The sequence below is a fragment of the Suricata suricatta genome, chromosome 7, assembly GCF_006229205.1.
Source record: "Suricata suricatta isolate VVHF042 chromosome 7, meerkat_22Aug2017_6uvM2_HiC, whole genome shotgun sequence".
Lineage (NCBI taxonomy): Eukaryota > Metazoa > Chordata > Mammalia > Carnivora > Herpestidae > Suricata > Suricata suricatta.
This window is the reverse complement of record NC_043706.1, coordinates 1,489,242-1,497,928: the sequence shown is the minus strand read 5'-3', so window position 1 is coordinate 1,497,928 and position 8,687 is coordinate 1,489,242.

The window sequence follows — 8,687 nt, the reverse complement described above, 5'->3', positions numbered from 1 at the left end:
GGGAGGTCCGGGCGCCGGGGACCCGCAGGTGGGGAGGTCCGGGCCCCGGGGACCCGCAGGTGGGGAGGCCCGGGCGCCGGGGAGCAGCAGGTGGGAAGGCCTGGGCTCCAACCCCGCTCTCCATGACCCTCGGGGAAGGGCAGCTAGCCAACTCCGTTTCCACCCCTCTCTCCGCCTCCCCAGTTTTTCTTTCCAGGAGGAAACCCACCTTGGCCCCTTCAAGTAAACCAGCATCCAGAAACTCCTTTCACTCAACTAGACTGTTTACTTTTCTATATTTTGTGCAGGATTTTGAAGAGAAATGGGAAGAGAGAAGATTCTTGTCACGATGCCTTTGCCTCTCTGCTTCTGTTCTTAGCTCTGGTCTCCCTCCCAGTTCCTTGACTGAATTTATGAATTCACCTTTGGCCTGCACCGCCTATGGTGCGGAACCGGCAGCCCACGGGTTGGAGGACTAAGGACTCGTTCATTTAGTGAGTCACGCAATCATACTACTTTTTCGAATGAGGTGGGTTGTTCTGATTTTCTTTCACCCTTGAGTTAGGAATCCCGTTTCGTTATTCAAATAATTCATTTCTAATGTGTCCCTCTTCACAGTTTCAAGGAAACCTAATTTTATGCCAGCGATTTCAAAAGTATTTCTCAATACAAATGTTGAGGTGGAAATTTACCTGTTAGATTCATAAAGATTTATTTTTAAGCTGGCTCTCCCCTAATGCTCCCCAGAGGGCAGGGATCATATTTCCTTATTCATCCCATAACACCCAGCACACCAGCACGCCCGTAGGCACACAACAGCTGTTCTGGAGTGAATGAACGGGGAAATCTACATCTCAATAAAAGAGCCACCGAACACCGCAGAGAAACTATTCTCAAGTATTTCAGTTAGTAGGGTTGCTGTGAGGATGGAATGCATATGCAAAGTGCTTTAAAATGCCTGACACTGGGGTGCCTGCGTGGCTCAGTTAAGCGTCCACCTTCAGCTCGGGTCCCGATCTCACCGTTGGTGAGTTTGAGCCCCCTAACAGGCTCTGTGCTGACAGCTCAGAGCCTGGAGTCTGCTTCCTATGCGGTGTCCCCCTCTCTCGGCCTCTCTCCCACTCATGCTCTCTCTCTCTCAAAAATAAACATTAGTAAAACTTTTTTTTAATGCCCGACACTGGAATCCTCATGTAAGTGCTTTGCATTACCATTATTACCCCTAAGAAAAGACAACCAGCAGACAAAAAAAAAAAAAAAAAAGAGCCAATAATATGTACAGGTAATCCACAGAAGTAGAAAAAATCAGACTATTGACATCCTAAAAGAAGCTTCACAAAAATTTAAAAATATGCTAATTAAAATAGTAATATATTCTCCCCTCCATTATAATGACAAATATTTATAAAATTAACAATAACAATTCTGGGCCAGAGTTTTGGAAATCATGTTTGGAAACCCTGCTGTAGGAATGTAAATTGGCACAAACACATGAAAGGATAATTTTATAAGCTCTATTAAAACTTAGAAACGTACATCCTTTTTCCCTTCTTAAAACCCAACTATCAAGTGAGAGCAGGAGGGAGGTAACTGCAACAGTATGTATACTTTTGTTATTATTATTATTTTAAGTGCTATGAAGAGAGCTTCATAGAGAGTTGGGAGATACTATCGGTGAAGCGCCACTTAGCCTCAGTCTCAGTTTTATGAAGAGTCAAATACAGGCTTTCATGATACCTCCGAACTACATTATACATTATTGTATATTTATTTAGTGTTACCATGTTTAAATATACATATTTCAAACATACCCTAATTTTTAGAATCTTCCTTTTGTATTTTATTTTCAATATGCTGGAAGACTTTAAAAAAAAATGCTGTGGGTCCTTTGCAACTTTTGAAAAACAATGATGGGCGCTGACCTAAAAAATGTCTGCAGGAATATACACCAACTGTCAAAATTCACCGTCTCAAGGACTGCAGTTATGGGGCTCTAGCACTTCCTGAATCATTTTTGTAAGGTTTTGCTTTTTACTTTAGTCTCAAGCATGTATTAATCATATAAACAGAAGATGGAAATAGGCCTTTTGTTTCCCAGTCCAACATGTAGAGAGCTTGGAGGCCGTCACTCCCATCCTTACCAGGAGGGCTGCAGAAGGCTGGAACAAGGTCTTAGAGCCGTTGAGAACGGAGCTCACAGAAGAAAATGGCTGCCCCCGAACGGGAGAGGCAGGCGGGTGGTCAAAATTCTCCAGACCAGAAGCCAGGAGTTGGCAGCTGCAATCAGTACCAGGGCAGGAAAATTAAAGTGTAATTAATGAATTGCTGGCTCGAGAGTTAAACAGTGCAAGGAGGCTCTATCCTGGGAGAACCCTGTGCTTTTCTCGAGTTTTACCTCCAGGAGCGCCACCAAGTTCTCACTTTGAAGACCAAGAAAAAATACCCTTTTGCCTGTGGCTGGGAGAAGGGAAAAGTAGCCATCCCGTAGTGTAGTAAGCACACAATAGCTGTTCTTGAATGAATGCATGAGTAAGTGAATGAATAAATGAATTTAAAAATCTGGATTTTTAATAAAAACACCACCAAGCACCAAAAAGTAGGGCACACAGAAAGCTTCCTTTGCAAGAAGGACCTCTTTGCTCTCCTCACAAGGTCTGTCCACAAGGAAGCTAGTTTGCCACTATAAAACTTCCAGCAGATAACACGGGAGAAAATCGAGGTGATGTCAGTTCTTAGATACAACACCAAAAACATGACCGTTAGAAGAAATAACTGATAAGTGGCACTTCATTAAAATTTAAAAACGTACACACTGCTAAGGACAGTATCAGGAAAATGAGAAGACAAGACACAGACTGGGGGAAAATGTTTGAAAAACATTTATCTGATAAAGGACTGGTACACAAAATGTATAAAGAACTCTTAAAACTCACAAACAAGAAAACAAACAATCCGATTAAAAAAATTAAAATTATCTGGACGCTTGACCAAACATGTACAGATGGCAGGGAAAATATTAATAGATGCTCAACATCAGGGCACCTGGGTGGCTCAGCAGGTTGAGCGACCAACTCTTGATCTTGCTCAGTTCATGATCTCATTGTTTGTCCAGAGCCTGCTGGGATTCTCTTTCTCCTTCCCTGCCCTTCGCCAGTGCATGCTTGCTCTTTCTCTCAAAATAAATAAATAAATTCTTAAAAAGATGCTCAACACCATATGTCATTAGGGAATTGTACGTTAAAACAAGGAGAGATCACTACGGAGCCATTGGAACGGCCAAAGTCCAAAGCACTGACACCACCGGATGCTGGAGAGGATGTGGAGTTACAGGAACTCTGCTCATTGCCAGTGGGAATGCAAAACGGCGCAGCCACTTTGGGAGACAGTTTGTCAGTTTCTTATACCACTAAACACGGTTTACCACGTGATCCAGCAATTGCACTCCTTGGTATTTACCCATATGAGTTGAAACTTGAGCTCCTGCAAAAACTGGCACGTGGGTGTTCAAGCAGCTTTATTCGTAATCGCCCAAACGTGGAAGCAACCATCCTTCAGTAGGCAAATGGATACGTGAGCTGGTGCCTCCAGACAATGGAATACTATTTCTATTTTTATCTGAGAGAGAGATAGAGAGCAACCAGGGGAGGGACAGAGAAGGAAACAGAATCCCAAGCAGGCTCCACACTGTGGACAGAGAGCCCAATGTGGGGCCCGAACCCACGCACCGTGAGATCATGACTTGAGCTGAAGTCAAGAGTCTGTGCTTAACTGACTGAGCCATCCAGGCACTCCTCTTGGTTAAAATATATATATGTGTATATATATATATATATATATATACACACACACACACACACATTGCTTTATATGTGTATATATATATATATATATATATATATATATAAAGTATTTCAAAACATTTTAGAGACTCTTCCTCCACTTTTAAAATTGTGGTAAAACTCACATAACAAAATTCTACATTTTAATGACATACAGTGTCCAACCCAGTGGCCTTTAGTCCATTCACAATGTTGTGCAACCATTACGGCTATCTGAACATTTTCATCACCCCAAAAGGAAACCTGGTGTCCCATAAGCCGTCATTTCCCCAAACCTCCATTCATCCCACATCTGCAAATCACTAATCTGCTTTTGTTTCTATGGATTCACTTGTTCTGAATATTCCCCGTAACTGGAATCACACAGGACATGGCCTTCTGTGTCTGACTACTTTCACTCAGCATTATTTTCAAGGTCCATCCATCTTGTGGTCTTTATTACTACCTTCCTTCTTTGTGATGAGTGAATAATATTCCATCGTTTGGATGTGCCCCCTTCGTTTACCCATTTTCGGTCAATAGACATTTTCTTATTTTCACTGTTTTGCTCTTGTGAATAGTGCTGTTTAGATTTACATACAAGGCTCTGTTTGAACACTCGTTTTCAATCTTCTGGGTATTGCCCAGGAATGGGATTGCCAGGTTCAATGGTCACTTACTTATTAACTTACTGAGGAGTCACCAAACCATTTTCCACAGAGGCTGCGCCATTTTACATTCTCACTAGTTTAATACATGGTTCTAATTTCTGGATCAACTCAGATTTTCTATTTCTTCACAATCCAGTCTCGGTAGATTGTGTTTCTCAGAACTGCCCATTTTATTTAGGTTTTCTGAGTTGTTGATATATAATTGTTCATAGTATTCTCTTATAATCCTTTTATTTCTGTACGATCAGCAGCAATGTCCTCACCTTCATTTGTGGTTTTAGTTGTTTGAGTCTTTTGTCTTTCTTTTTCAGTCACTAGCCAAAGTTTTGCCAATTTTGTTATCTTTTCAAAAAGCAATTTTTAGTTTTATTTGTTATGTTGTGTTTATGCTCTCCATTTCTTTTATCCCTGCTCTAATCTTTATCATTTCCTTCCTTCCATTTCCACTGTATTAAGTTGCTTTTCTGTTTCTGGCTCCTTAGGATGGAAAGTTATGTTACTCATTTGGGATCCGTCTTCTCTCCGAATGCGGGCATTTACAGCTAGACATGTTCCCTGAGCAGCACTTTTGCTGTATCCCATAAAACTTGGTGTTATGTCTTTATTTTCTTCTAGCCAAATATCTCCTCATCTCCCTGGTGATTATTTCTTTGACCCAGTAGCTGTTTACAAGTGTGTTTTTAATTCCACATATTGGTATATTTTCCAGTTCTTATTATGTTATTTGATTTCTGTTTCATTCGATAGTGGTTGGAAAATATATGTCATATGATTGGAATCACTTTAAAGTTGCTGAAAGTTGTTTGGTAGCCTAACGTAAGCAGCTTCTGTCTCCAGCCAATATTCCCTGGTTGCCGTTGGTATTAGGTTCCAGAGTTCTGCAAACATTGTTTTTGGGGGCTTTGCTAGTTAATAATTGCTTTAGTGGAGACACAGATATTTGGAGTTAATCCCACACTGGTGAAATCAACTACACTTAGAACATAAGAAACTCTATATGATACCACAGAATACCCAGGTGCATTAACAAGTAAACAGCATAAAACAATAAAAGAGACACTGCTGATCTTGAGAATTTTAAGAGATTTTATCAACCAAAAGCAATGTGTGGACCTTCTTCAGATTACAAATCAAACAAATCAACTATAAAAAGGCATAATTACAAAATGGAGAAAATTGAACATGGACTGGGAATTAGATAGTATGAAGAATCTTAGTTCAATTTTTCAGATGTGATAAAGTTATCAAAATTTTGCTTTTTAAATGTCTTGATCTATTAGAGGTATATACTGAAATATTTAAAAATCAAACTGTATGATGCTTGAAAGTAGCTTAAAATACTTCAGAAAATAAGGATGATGAAGTAAGAATGGTATATGTTAATCACTGTTGAACCAGGCTGAGATGTATACGGACATTCATTATACCGTTCTAACTTCACATAAGTTCAAATGGCTTTTTTTTTTTAAGTTTATTTACTTTTGAGAGACAGAGCATGAGCAGGGGAAGGTCAGAGAGAGAAGGAGACACAGAATCCGAAGCAGCTCCAGCCCGACGCTGGGCTCGAACTCACAGACTGAGAGACCATGACCGGAGCCGACCTCACCCGCTCCACCCACTGAGCCGCCCACGGGCCCAGTTTGAATGTTTTGATGACATGTTCTGACTGAGGCCTGCAGGACTCATTCCCAGTAAGATTACCAAGCCCACCCAACAGGTCGACCACGGATGGAGATGAACCACGATGCTGCCTGGTCGGCAGAGATGTTGCAAGTTTAAGATACAAGATCATGATCAGCTACGTGGGTTACATATCAACCAACTAATTTTGTTGGACTTCCTTATCCAGAAAGGAGGATTTCCCAGAGTGGCCCTTGGGAAGGGTGAAGGGATGTCACTAATTTGCTCCTTAGGCCTGCTTTGTGTTTTCCTAAAACCTCTTATTTATTTTTTTAATATTTAGTTTTTAGAGAAAGAGAAGAGGAGAGGAGAGGAGAGGAGAGGAGAGGAGAGGAGAGGAGAGGAGGGGAGAGGAGAGGAAGGGAGGGGAGGGGAGGAACAGAGAGAGAGGGAAACATGGAATCCAAAGCAGGCTCCAGGCTCCAAGCTGTCAGCACAGAGACCAACGTGGGGCTTGAACTCACAAACCCACAAGATCATGACCTGAATGAAGTAGGGCCCTTAACCAACGGAGCCACCCAGGTGCCCCTCGCAAAACCTTCTGAAGACCCACTGAGCACAGAATTAAACTGCATATAGACAGGCCAGGAGGGAGTGTGCTCTGTGGAGCCTACTCCGGGCACAGAGGAACCCGGCCCTGTCACCAGTGGTCTTGACAGTGGTGTTGGGCACCCAGTCAGCCTCCTGCTCCCGGCAGACGAAGTCTCCACCGCTGGTTTTGAGAGTATTTTGAGAGGGAGTCATTCCAATAAAATGATCCAGACATCGCTTCTCGGGCTTTATCTGCTGGAAGGACAGAATGGAAAGAACAGAAAGAGAAAAAAAGAGAACCCTTAACCCAACTAGGGGCTCAGATCACACAGGAATCTCTAGTGCTCCGAAAATCACTTACCAAAATCGTTCGTGAAAAAGATTCCCGTAAAACATCCACAGGCACCTTGGTGCACTGTATTGGCCACTAGACAGTGTATCTTAGTGCAAGAAACACTGACGAATCTCTCTTTTCCTTTATTTCAAAGTTAATCATGACACCGTTAGCAAAAGCTGTACCTTGGAAGGGAACTGCCTTCTGGGTGAACCCCCTGCAGAAATGAGGAGAGAACCCCCGCCCTGACTGATGTATCACATCTCTGGGCACATTGTGTTTTGTTTATGAAAACTTCACACTGACGTAAAACCAAATACAGAAGGAGCGCACAGACTTTCCGTCAAGTGAACCCATCGTGTGAACCAGACCCCGGCCAGCACTCCAGAACCTTCCCTCCTGTTCTCGTCCCGCCCCTGCCCACGGGAGGGCAGCTACCTTGACCTCTCATACCATACATTAATCAGTGTGGGCAGGTTTTACATTTTATACAAACAGAGTCACACCCGACATCAGTTTCACCCAACCTGTGATTACCCTTCCCCAACACACACACAGCTGGTAAGCACACCAGGGGCCGGAAGTGAGGGAAGAATGAACAGACTCCCGCTCCTCCCAAATCCTCAGCCGATGATCACCTCTGTCACCCACCTCTGCTGGGCCTCGAGTGCCGGTGTTCACTTACTGGATATGAACACAGGCTCAGGGTAGGAGAGTGAGCGCGGGAGAAAGTGTGAGCTGCTGAGTAAGATGACCTGGGCCGTGTGAACACACACCCGTACTGCCCAGTCCGGCTACTTGAGCACCGGAGTAACTAGGTGTCCCAGTCAATTACAAACCACTGAAAACACAGGCATCCATGCACATAATACTTGAGAAATTAAGAAATTAATGCGGAAAGCAGAAACTCTTGCCTAGTAGCGCTGGGCACGGAGCGTGCTGGGAAGGCTGGAGGGGGAGCCTCATTTCTGTCATCAGAACAAAGATGAGCGAGGTCGGTGGCCCTTAAATCTTGGGGGAAATTTTGGTGAGGATGGGGTGTTTGGAGTCTTAGACTGTTGCCCCACATACCAGGTGGTCTGTGGGAGGCAGTGTCCGGACACATAATTACACACCACCAACTCTGTCGTCTTCTGGTGGGAAACGCGCGCCCTGATTGGGACCCTGAGAAAACATCCGTCAGACCCAAAGTGAAAGACATTCTATTTAAAAAAGAAAAGAGGGGCGCCGGGGAGGCTCAGCTGGTTAAGCGACCACGTGGGCGCAGGCCATGATCTCACGGTTAGTGGGTTCCAGCCGAGGAACCGGGAACTTTTCACAGCTGGGGGGCTGCCCGCGGGTGGGGTGCGTCGTGGGGAAGCAACAGCCAGTGCCGCGTGGCCCGGTCCCCGCCCCCGCCCCCCGCAGCATCCCCTCCCCCCGCCAGGGCAGGCGCCCCTGCCTCCCAGGGTCCCAGCTGGTCCTTGGGGTCGATCCAGGACACGGTGACCCCGCGGGGGCGGTCCCTGCCACCACCGCCCAGCCTTTAGCGGAGGCGCGCCACCCGCTCCCCCCTCACCTGCCCCCCGCTGCACACCCCTCCCCCTCCCCGCTCCCCACCCCTGCCCCCACGCTGCGCACTCCCCCCGCTCCGCCCCCGGCTGCGCGCGCGCCCTCCTCAGGCTCCCCCCCCAC